Raw genomic sequence first — 11,375 nt, forward strand, 5'->3', positions numbered from 1 at the left:
TATTTAAACTAAAGATGGGATATTTCAGTCCTTAAAACCCATGAATGGTGAATAAGATTTGCTTTCCAAAAATTTGAATCTTTGTCCCTTTTTCATAATTCATGTCTTTTACGTCCTAACCAGTAAATCATTAAACATCAAACTCAAAACTTGAGAGGATTAGTTTTATTTGTGTTGTGTTTTAAAAAATGTTCATCTATATATTTTTAAAAAGCTTTTTTTTTTTTAATGCAGAAATTACTATTTTTCTTTGATTAAAAACTTTTAAATAAAGTTTTTATCCTTATTGAAGGTTTCAAAATACTCAAGAATATTCAGATTCAAGAAACTTTAGGATTCATCTCATCTGTAATTAAAGAAATAAAATAGAAGCATTTATAAAGCTTTAGCTTATTTGCAATTAATAAATTTAAAGGTTACCACATTCATTACAATACTGACATCAATTCTGAATAAACCGCAAGTTGTTTTAAGTGTCCGGTGTACGAACTATGATTGATTGTAGTGTGTAAATTTGCATTCTGGTTGATTTATAGTGAGAATTAAAAGAGGAAAAAATAGCTTCTCAGTTAGCAAGGTCATTAGTACTTATAATCATTGGTTAGTAAATATCCTCTTAAGAAACAGCATTGGTATCTACTGAAAAAAACTATCTTTCTTGTAGACTTCTGCTTTGTTATAAAAAATTAAACAGTAGGAAAGGCTATTAATAATTATAATAACTGTTAGTAAGTAAACTCAAAAATAGATCATTAATACCTACTAAAAAGATTGCCCGATTTGTAGCAGTGGTGATTATCGTCCGGATATAGCCGGAATTCTGTGCTTACTTTCTCAAATTCGGAAATTATGGATTTGAGAAATCGCATGTACATGATACTATCGTGAAATGCTGTGTTGCGTGGATAGGTAATCTTCATGGATGGTAAATAAGATAAATGTCTGTGAATGATTTCGATTGTTGCAAAGACTGCAATAATTATTAAAAATTCTGGAAGGTCTAATTGATTAAAAACGATTTAAGTGCATTTTGAGAGGCATACAAGAATATAGAATGCAGTGAATGTATGCAAGAAAAAGCTATCTTTAAAGAACTCTAGATCAAATTTTATGGCATCAATACTCTTCACCACTGTGAAACAATTGTTCTCAGTGGTTTGATAAAATTAGTAGATACTTTTTCCAAATATTATTTGAGAAGACGAAAACATTGTTATGCCAAGAATATTGAAACTATCAAAATATTATTAATTTAGAAATCAAACAACAAAAATCAGCTTTATATTTTCAAATTTCACAGGACTAGTTTCGATGGTTTTACCGAACCACCATCCTCAGCTGCAAAAACGCAAATGATCGAGATATGATATAATGATTAGATAAGATAAGAAAGCCTGAACAGAAAATAAGCTAGTGGCGCCATCTGTTGATGAAACCAGAACTAAAACATTATTTCTTTAAAGGCCGAAGGCAAAGATGGATTGGAATTAGGATCGTTAACTAGAACAGAAAGATTTTTTTGAATGTGAGATGCCTCTGGAAAATCCAGTTCTCCAATGGAAGATGTTTTTTGAATAATTTCGGCAGCAGAAAAATTGAAAGTGTGATTTTCGGACCAACAGTGTTGGGCAACAGAAGACTTCTGTGTTTCCTTTTTCTTAACATATGCCTCATATTCCTTGACGCGAAATTTTAAGGCTCTCTTAGTTGGCCAATGTAAATTAAACCACACTGGCTAGGAATTCTGTAAATACCCTAGGGATTCATATCCGGAATGGAGTCCTTGAGTATGGAACTCGCAGGGGTGTAGCTAGAGGGGGGCATCTGTCCCCGGACGCAGAATTCAAGGGGCGCCAAACTGATGTTACGACATTTTAAAATTAAATATTGTCCATCCTTGGCAAGCAGTAGGGGGCGCGAAACCTTCAGTTGCCCCTGGGTGCTGAAAACCCTAGCTACGACTAGGAATGTTATTGTTGGGAGAATAAACGACCTGAAAGTTAAATTTCTGCAAAATACGTGCAACTTTATAGCTAATTGATGGAAAGAAGGGAAGGACAACAGAATTTTTATAATCTTCTAAAACAAGAGTGCACCTTTTGATGTGTTGAGATGAGAATTTTTTAACTGCTAGATTAATAATGTTGGGTGAAAAGCCCCTGTCAATAGCTATTGCTTTTAAATAATTTAGTTCTTCATCAAGGCATAGTTTGGAGGAGCAAACTTGAAGAGCACGGAAAACATAGGAATAAAATTAAGCTAACTTTTGTTTAGTCGGATGACATGATTTGAAGTAGGGTGGAAGGCAAACCGATGAAGGTTTACGGTAAACCGTAGTACTGAAGTTGGATGTGTTACGTGTGACCGAGTGTTGAGAAACGGAAGAGACTTGCAAGTCTCAAGTTCAAAAGTGAACTGAATCCTGCTATTCAAAGAGGAATACCTCTTTTATGAATTTTGGGAAGAGCATATAATCTGGCACAATTCGCAACAGATGGGATATGCGAATGTTTTAAGTTGCTTGAAATGATTTGTGAAGATTTTGATCGCAGTTTTTATTTTTGACAAGTCCGAAGGTGAAGGATCTTTAGGGATCGGATTATATGGTCCTTCGTTTAAGAGTTTAGTGACACCATCGATGTAAGTGTTCTTATCCATGACGACTATCTGGCCACCTTTGTCGACCTTTGAAATGATAAATCCGGGTTAGAATGAATTTCGCGCATTGTAGCTCTTTCTCTCGCGGTTAAATTTGGTTTCAAAAATTTATTATTGAATTTCACATTATGAGTGATAAGATGCCTAATCATTTCTTTCTGTGAATCTGAAACTTTACTGAACTTGAAAGCTTTTTCGATAGAGGCCAAAATCTTTGGAATCGAGGGTTTAGAGTTTGTGAGAAGTTGAATTATATTTTAGAATTCCCTCTTTTTCTTCTGATAAACTAACATTAGAAATATAAACTATTGGCTTAATGTTTACAATGGGAAGATTTTTTTGAACTACTTGAACTGGAAGACTGTAAAAGAAGTTTTTCGAATATAACTGCAAGTTGTTACAACTGTTGTTACAATGTCTAATCTGGAACTCACGTCTTTTCGAGAGTCTTGCTAGAGTTGGAAATTTCCTGGCGCATCTTGTGCTTTTTCTTCTTTTTAAATGAAGCTCTCTTAACTCCTCTGTTAATTGAAATAGGAAGCTGTGCCTTGTAATATTTTTATTACTCAATTTATGGTAGATAACGTAGGCATTCGTTCCTGCCAAATCCAGCACATTATAGAAAACATGCACTGGCTACCTACTTGAAGCAGCTCGAATAGCATATTTATGCATCATCTGGTCTAGGATATTACATATTTCCAGCGTCATTCTGACTAGAGGGCGCTGTGTTCGTCCCAATAGTCAGTGGCAGGCAGGTTACTAAAGGTGTAGAACATGGAAGGTAGCGATGCCTAATAATATATCTCTAATTGCTTGAAATTTTCATATATTTTCTTGTAAATAAATGTTGTTATTGTTTACAAAACCTCATATTATCTCTTGGATGCACCTTTAGAACACAGAACCATTAGATGCAAAATTGGTGCATCTTGTCCTAGTCATCATTACTGGATTATATTTCTGGAGAAGTTTGGATACTGCACGTACGCTTTTGGATACGTAACATTGCATACTGGACTGTGGAGGTAAGATCTTTTGAACTCACAAATTCTGAGTTAATATGGATAAGCTTTCGAAAATAATTTGAAAAAGAAGTAACGTTCGCGCTAGTGTTACTAAACTAGTTAAAAGGGTGCAGAAGCTTGATGAAGCTGTCGAAAACGTAAGTTCATTATCAGAACTACTGGAGCTATTAGAAACGAAAGAGCAGATCTTGAAAAGCCATGATTTAGAGGTGGAAGCACTCATAGACGATCCGGAAAAATTTAAAGTGAATTAAAAGCTTCGGAAGAATACGATGACAAAATATTGTTCGCTAAGATTAAACTGAAGAGCAAAATTAAAGAATTAGCAGCAGAAAATGTTCAGCGAACTTCTTCAGTTCTTAACACATCTAGTGTTTCGGAAAACACTGTTACGGCTTTAAAATTACCAAAGTTAGAAATTTCGCGATTCTCTGGTGATTCTGGCAAATTTATGGAATTCTTAAACTGTTTTGATAGTGCAATCCGTTCAAACAATTCACTTACGAAAATTGAAAAATTCCAATATTTAAAATCTCTTCTTTCTGGACCTGCATACAACGTTGTTGCGGGTTTTGAATTAAATGAGAAAAACTGTGACTCATGTCTTGAGCTTTTAAAACAAAGATATGGTAGAACTGATTCTATTATAAATTCTTACATGACTAAATTATTAAGCTTAGAACCTGTGAGATTTTCGTCTAATGTTAAAGGTTTGCGTAAATTATACAATGAAATAGAAGTTAATATAAGAAATTTTAGTTCATTAAATGTAACGGAGGGTTCATATGGCATTTATTGAATCCAATATTATTGAAGTTGCTACCACAAGATTTGGTGTTAGATTTTCACCGAAAACGGAACAGGGAAGTGAATTGTGAGATTTCGGAAATTATTACGTTTTTGAGGAATGAAGTCGAATCTAGGGAAATTGCCGAAACTGTGATGAGCACCCTAAAAGGTTACGAAACGAAACGATCCTTTTCCCAAAATTATCAAAGTGGTCAAACTTATCAGAAAAACTATTCAAAGCTTAAAAATATATCAACCGCTTCGTTAAATACACAAATAAAAAATGTTGTTTATTCTGTGACGGTCATCACGATTCCGTAAGTTGTAAAAAAATGGATGTAGAACAAAAAATAAATAAGCTGAAGTTTGAAGCTAGATGCTGGTGTTGTTTTAAAAAATATCACATGTCTCGCGAATGTAGGGCAAAAATATCGTGCAAAAATTGTTTAAGCAATTTTCATCATGAGTCAGTGTGTAGAAAAAATAAACCCGTTAATGTTACGATGAGAGGTTCTGAGAAGCAACTGGAAAGCGAAACTGTTTTGAATGACTCACAATCTAAATCTAATAAAAACGCCGAGAATATTTCTGTGTCTCGTAGTAATATAGGTACCAAAAATAAGCCCTTTTTACAAACATGTACAGTTTTAGCCTGTTCGGATAAAAATTCAGTTTTAACTAATGTTATTTTAGACAATGGTAGTCATCGAAGTTTTATTTCATCTCGATTAGTTAAAGAATTAAAATTAAAGCCAATACGCTACGAAAGAATAGCTATTTTTGCTTTCGGAGACAAAATGCTACGTGAGAAGGAGTACGGTATCGTTTCATTGACGTTCGAAATCGTACGAGTTAGAAGCTGTCGTAACGGAATATATATCTAATTTGTCCTTGAAAATTCCTGATGTATCTATTCGCAATGCGTTGAAGGAAAGAGGTTTACCTTTGGCTGATTCATTTTCGGGCGACTGTCAGACGGAAATACTTATCGGATGCGATTCATTTTGGGATGTTGTTTATGACGAGAGAGTAAAGTTAAATGAAAACATTACTGCGATAAATTCTTGTTTCGGCTAGTTACTAGCGGGAGTGGAAGGAAGTAATAAATTGACTAATAATTATGAAAATGTATGTTTAGTCATGGACTCTTCTTCCATTTTGTGCGATTTGAAAAAATTTTGGGAAATAGAAGAATTTCCGTCAGACAAACAAAACTTTTCTGAATGGGACAATCAATTGATTGAAAAATTTGAAAATTCTCTGGAATTTAATGGGGAAAGGTACGTTTGTAGATTGATGTGGAAGGAAAACTTGGGACCTGCAGTTGGGTTGAATTCTAATTATGAGGTTGCGAAAAAGCGTTTTGATTCGTTAAAGCACAAACTAAATAAAAATCAAGAAATTTATGACCAGTATAAACAAATTATATCGCATCAGTTAGAATGTGAGATTGTGGGAAAATGTGTTAATGAAGATAAAAATTCAGGATATTATATGCCCCACGGAGCGGTAATTAGGGATGACAAGGAAACAAATCGAGTTAGAATTGTTTATGACTGTAGCAGTAAGGCTAATGAAAATAATAAATCTCTTAATGAGTTTCTAGAATCGGGAGTAAATCTTTATGCAAATTTATTGGACATAATTCTTAAATTTCGAGAATATCAAGTTGCATTTTGCGGAGATTTAGAGAAAGCTTCTTTTATGATAGAGATTGCGGAGGAAGATAGAAAATATCTTAAATTTTTGTGGTTTCCCGAAGAGGTAGGCGATTCAACCGAAACTCTCCATTTAAATCGTTTCCCATTTGGTTTAACTACTTCGCCATTTTCCTTGGCTTGCGTTTTGAAATTTCACATTAAGAAATTTTAAGGAACATCGTCCAAAATGTTATGACATGTTAAATCCTTTTTTTTATGTTGATGATCTCTGCTATGGAGCCAATACCGTTCAAAATGCTTATCATTTGACTTCTACGGCAATAGAGATATTAAAAGCAGCGGGATTTCATTTGAGGAAATTAAAAACTAATTGACCGGAATTGTATAAACTTTGGAATGAAAACGGATATGAGGAAAATACTGACTTCGGGCAAGGAACAGATTTCTTGGGATTGAAATGGGATCCGATTGAGGATAAAATTAAATTAGATTTAAGAGATGTTAGGGATTCCATTGATGCTAGAATCACCAAACATCACGTTTTGAGAGTTATTTCAAAGATATTTGATTCATGTGGACTGATTAGTCCCTTTGTAATCACTGTGAAAATTCTTCTGCAAGAGATGTGGGAACGTGGTCTACAGTGGGATGAAGTTTTGCCAAGTGACCTACAAAATAAATGGAGAACCTGGTGTTCTGGACTTTGTGAACTTGAATCAGTATCTATTGAAAGAAGGTTTTTTGAAAGTGTAGAAGTGAAGTTCCTCTTCATGTGTTTTGTGACGCCAGTCCCAAGGCATATGGGGCTGTTGCGTTCCTAAGGTACGTGAATTGCAATGGCCAAATCAAAGTGAGCTTTATAATGTCAAAAATTAAGGTTGCTTCTTTAAAAACTTTGACTCTTGCAAGATTAGAGTTAATGGCAGCACTGCTCGCTGCACGTTTAGGAAATTATTTACAAAGTCTATTTCCTAATTTCACGAAACAAATTTTCTTTTGGAGCGACTTTCAAATCGTCCTTCTTTGGTTGAAAGGATCTTCTAAACAATGGAAACCATTTATCGCCAACAGTGTAGCTCAAGTGCAGTCGCTGACTCTACCAGAGTGTTAGAACCATTGCAGTGGCTCCGACAATCCCGCAGACCTTACTACTAGAGGAGAATCGGCTAGGAGAATTCTTACAAGTTCTCTGTGGTGGTTAGGCCCTGTTTGGTTGTCTAAACCGCTTTACTCGTGGCCTCTTCAAAAATCGCTACATCATTTTAATGACATCTGTGATGAACGCGTTATAGTGAAAGAGCGACGGACTGCACTGATTAATTCCATGGTAACCAGTTCAGCTAATGGAAACTTACCTATGTCGTCGTTACTGGACGTTAATGACTTCAGCGAATTAAGTTGATTACTGCGTGTTACTGCTTGGATTAAAAGGTTTGTGCACAATTCTAAACCTAATTCTACAAAATTAAATGGGCCTATATGTGCTCCAGAACTCGAGCAAGCTTTGCGTTTTTGGATCAAAGCTACTCGATTCAAACATTATAGTACAGAAGTTACCCAACTTCTTTTTAAAGGAACTATAGATAAGAGTTCACGCATATTTAATTTGAATCCTGAACTTGATGATAATAACTTACTTTGTTTAAAGGGGCGTTTACAGTTTTCAAGTAACGATATGCGAGCCAAACATCCTTGGCTTCTTCCTTCTAATGATAAATTTGTTGAACTACTTATCTGTGATTCTCATACTAAAATGTGCCATTTAGGTGTTGATGCAATTTTAACACATTTACGAGAACAATTCTGGATTGTTAAAGGTCGTCATTTTGTGAAAAAAAAATGTTAAATAACTGTCTGATTTGTAGACGATTCAGAGTGAAATCTGGAATGCAGGTGGTTGTCCCTTTACCGCCTGATAGAACTCAAGAGCATCCACCATTTGATATATGCGGTGTGGATTTTGCCGGACCATTTTTTGTTCGTGATTTTAATTCAAAGTGTTATTTACTTATATTCAGCTGTGCAGTGACAAGAGGTATTCACTTAGAAGTAGTTCTTAACATAAGTGCTGATTCTTTTTTGTTAGGATTCCGACGATTTGTTTCTCGTCGAGGATTATGTTCACTATATATTCTGATAACGCCAAAGCTTTTAAAAAAGCAAATTGTGAATTGAAAAAATGGTGGAATCAGATAGATAATGATCAAGTTAAAAATTTGTTTGCTTCTAAAGGTATAGTTTGGAATTTTATAGTTGAAAAAAGTCCATGGTGGGGAGGTTTCTGGGAGAGACAGATACGAACGGTTAAAACCTGCTTAAAGAAAATTGTTGGACGATCCTCTCTTTCTTTGAAGGAATTGGAAACTGTTTTTTCAGAAATTGAAGCACTGGTTAATTCCGGGCCTATCACGTATCTGTACAACGAACCCTCAGAACCCTCCCCACTCACCCCATCTCATTTTCTTATTGGTAAAAGGTTGGTGTCTTTACCAGTAATAAAACATAAAAATGAAAATTTTAATGTTAATAGGAATTCTTTGGTAAAGAAATATAAATATCAGCAAACACTTTTGAATCACTTCTGGAACAGGTGGAGAAAGGAATATTTACTTAATCTAAGATCAGCTTATATTTCTCCACAACCAGGTAAAATAGTTTCATTTAAAGTGAATGATATTGTTTTGATTAATGATGAGCGTTATCCCAGAAATATGTGGATGATGGGGATAATATTAGAGCTATATCCAGGAAGAGATGGAAAAGTTCGTTCTCTTCTTATTCAGACTCCTAAAGGACAAATAAAACGCTCAGTACAACTTGTGTATAATTTGGAAATTAATCCTTAATTGTGTTAGTTTAATTGAGTTGCAACCTGTTAATGTTCTATCTGTGTGTTAATGATAGTTTAATTGTGCTTATATTTTAAGGCTTGATATTTGAACAATTTTCTTTGGAAGTTAAAAGTGTAATTTGTTTTTGTAATTCAAGTGACAGAATTAATTTTGAAGCTTTGTATTTGATATAATATGCTATTTATATTTTTATTCTTGTAATTTTAAATGGTTCCTGAATGTAAATTTAGTTAAACTTCAATGGTAAGTGAACTCAGTTCAGGTGGGGAGTATTACATATTTCCAGCGTCATTCTGACTAGAGGAAGCTGTGTTCGTCCCAATAGTCAGTGGCAGGCAGGATACTAAAGGTGTAGGACATGGAAGGCAGCGATGCCTAATAATATATCTCTAATTGCTTGAAATTTTCATATATTTTCTTGTAAATAAATGTTGTTATTGTTTACAAAACCTCATATTATCTCACCTTTAGTCTCACAGAACCACTAGATGCAAAAAAGGATATCAACTCCACATTTGGTTTTGTTGTAGAACTCTACTGTTTCTGGAAGTTTCGTCTTATTTTGTGAGTTTACATGTACATTAGGATGTGAGGTACTTAGTAGCAGGACGTTTTTATTCCTTTTTCCTGATAGACTGTCAATGTAGTTTCACCATTCTTTTAGTAAAACTGTTTCAAATAGCCGGGTTTTTGATTTCCGCCCTTCATGCGGAATTTCTTTTCAATGTCTTCTTATTGTGCCCAGATAACTTGCGTTTTTCATTTTAAATCTTTTAGCTAATAATAGTGAAGAAAAATAACTGTCCGTAGTCAAATTTCTACCTGAATTCAGATGACGGCTTAGAAGAAGCATTACTACATTTTCAGAAAGACTTTCAGTTTCACTTCTCGATGCATCTTTTCCAAGGTATGGAAAAGCATTGCACGTGAACTTTGAGTCTACATTGACTAGCATCCAAATTTTGGTACCGAATTTGTCTGGTTTATTCGGCATGTACTATATAAACTTACGTAATGGATGGAAATAACTGCTCATCCACATTTAGATTTTCTCCTGGCTTATAGGAAATCGCACAGTTCTGTATAAATATTTGCCAAATATCTGAAAAAAGTGCAAACTTATCACTTTCTAAACGCTGAGTCCTAGTTGACATCAGGTCAAATCTTAGATATTTTATAATATTTGGAAAAGATTGCAAAACATTTTTTTTTTTGAAAAAAGGTATTATTCCACAAAAATTCGTAACCCGTATTATTGCAAGCATGTGCTCCTCTTGCATAAATAATAGCAACAAAAGCATCAAGCTTTTCTAAAGATATTGCCAAATTTCTTCATTGTTCAAAACTGCCTTTGTTGGCTACACTTTTTAATTTGGGAAAACGTCAGTTCATCCACAAACAGCCTCCAAGCACTTAACACATTATCCTTGAAATTTCTCTTTGCATAAGATGTTTCACCCGGCAATTATTTTAGAACATTTTGAGCTCTGTATTTCCGAGCTGTTGTTTGTGAACTAGATGTCACAGTCCACGAAGAAAGGTGTTTCCTGAGTAGAAAGGAAGTATAACCTGTCGTAAATAATCAGTGAATGAGAGGAATGTGTACGCCAGATGTTTTTCGAAGAAAAAGTGTTTTCTGAGCAAGATAATAAGACAAATATGTCCAGTATTACTGGCAGTCAATATGACTGCTCGTGGCGCTTTTAAGAATAACTAATAATATCTTCGTTAATTTTATTTGATTTATATTTGGTACCAATAATTTTCAAGGTTTTTTAGGAAAGTCCAAAAATTTGTGACTTTTTAAGGTAAAGAGTTTTTCAGGAATCCAAGGACAAATGACGAAAGCAGTCAAAATGACTGCTCCGGTGCTTCTAGTGTTGAACTACTAAAATGTTAAACAGAACTCGGCTAAATCGCAGACTAGGCTGCATCAGTCGATGCGGTGTTTACTTGTCTTATGCTTGGACACGTCTTTGTATGATGTAATATTGGTTACACCTCTTTTTTAAAAACAAGTTATAAGTATGCTATAGCTTTATATTTAAAGAAAATTTAAATTATATTTTAACTGCGTTGAAATGCTAGATTTATAATGTTCTGCGCGAGATTTTTTTTAATTATAAATCTACTTTTGTGTGATGTGTGGTAGTGTTAGTATTTAACGCAACGAGTTATCTCTCACAAATGTATTATTAAGATATCAAACGATTGAAAATATTGAATGCATGATTTAAAAATTATAAATCAAAATACAGAAAATACAGAAAAGAATTCTTTTGCTTAAAGAATGTTTTGATTATTGATGAGTGTGTCTGATTCGGTGATTACTGCAGAATGGATGAGTATCTGAATCTGGATTTTTTCTATCAGTTGAAGTGAAAAGG

Source organism: Stegodyphus dumicola, chromosome 4, assembly GCF_044657685.1.
Source record: "Stegodyphus dumicola isolate Sdum_Otavi_A_Nest chromosome 4, ASM4465768v1".
Classification (NCBI taxonomy): domain Eukaryota; kingdom Metazoa; phylum Arthropoda; class Arachnida; order Araneae; family Eresidae; genus Stegodyphus; species Stegodyphus dumicola.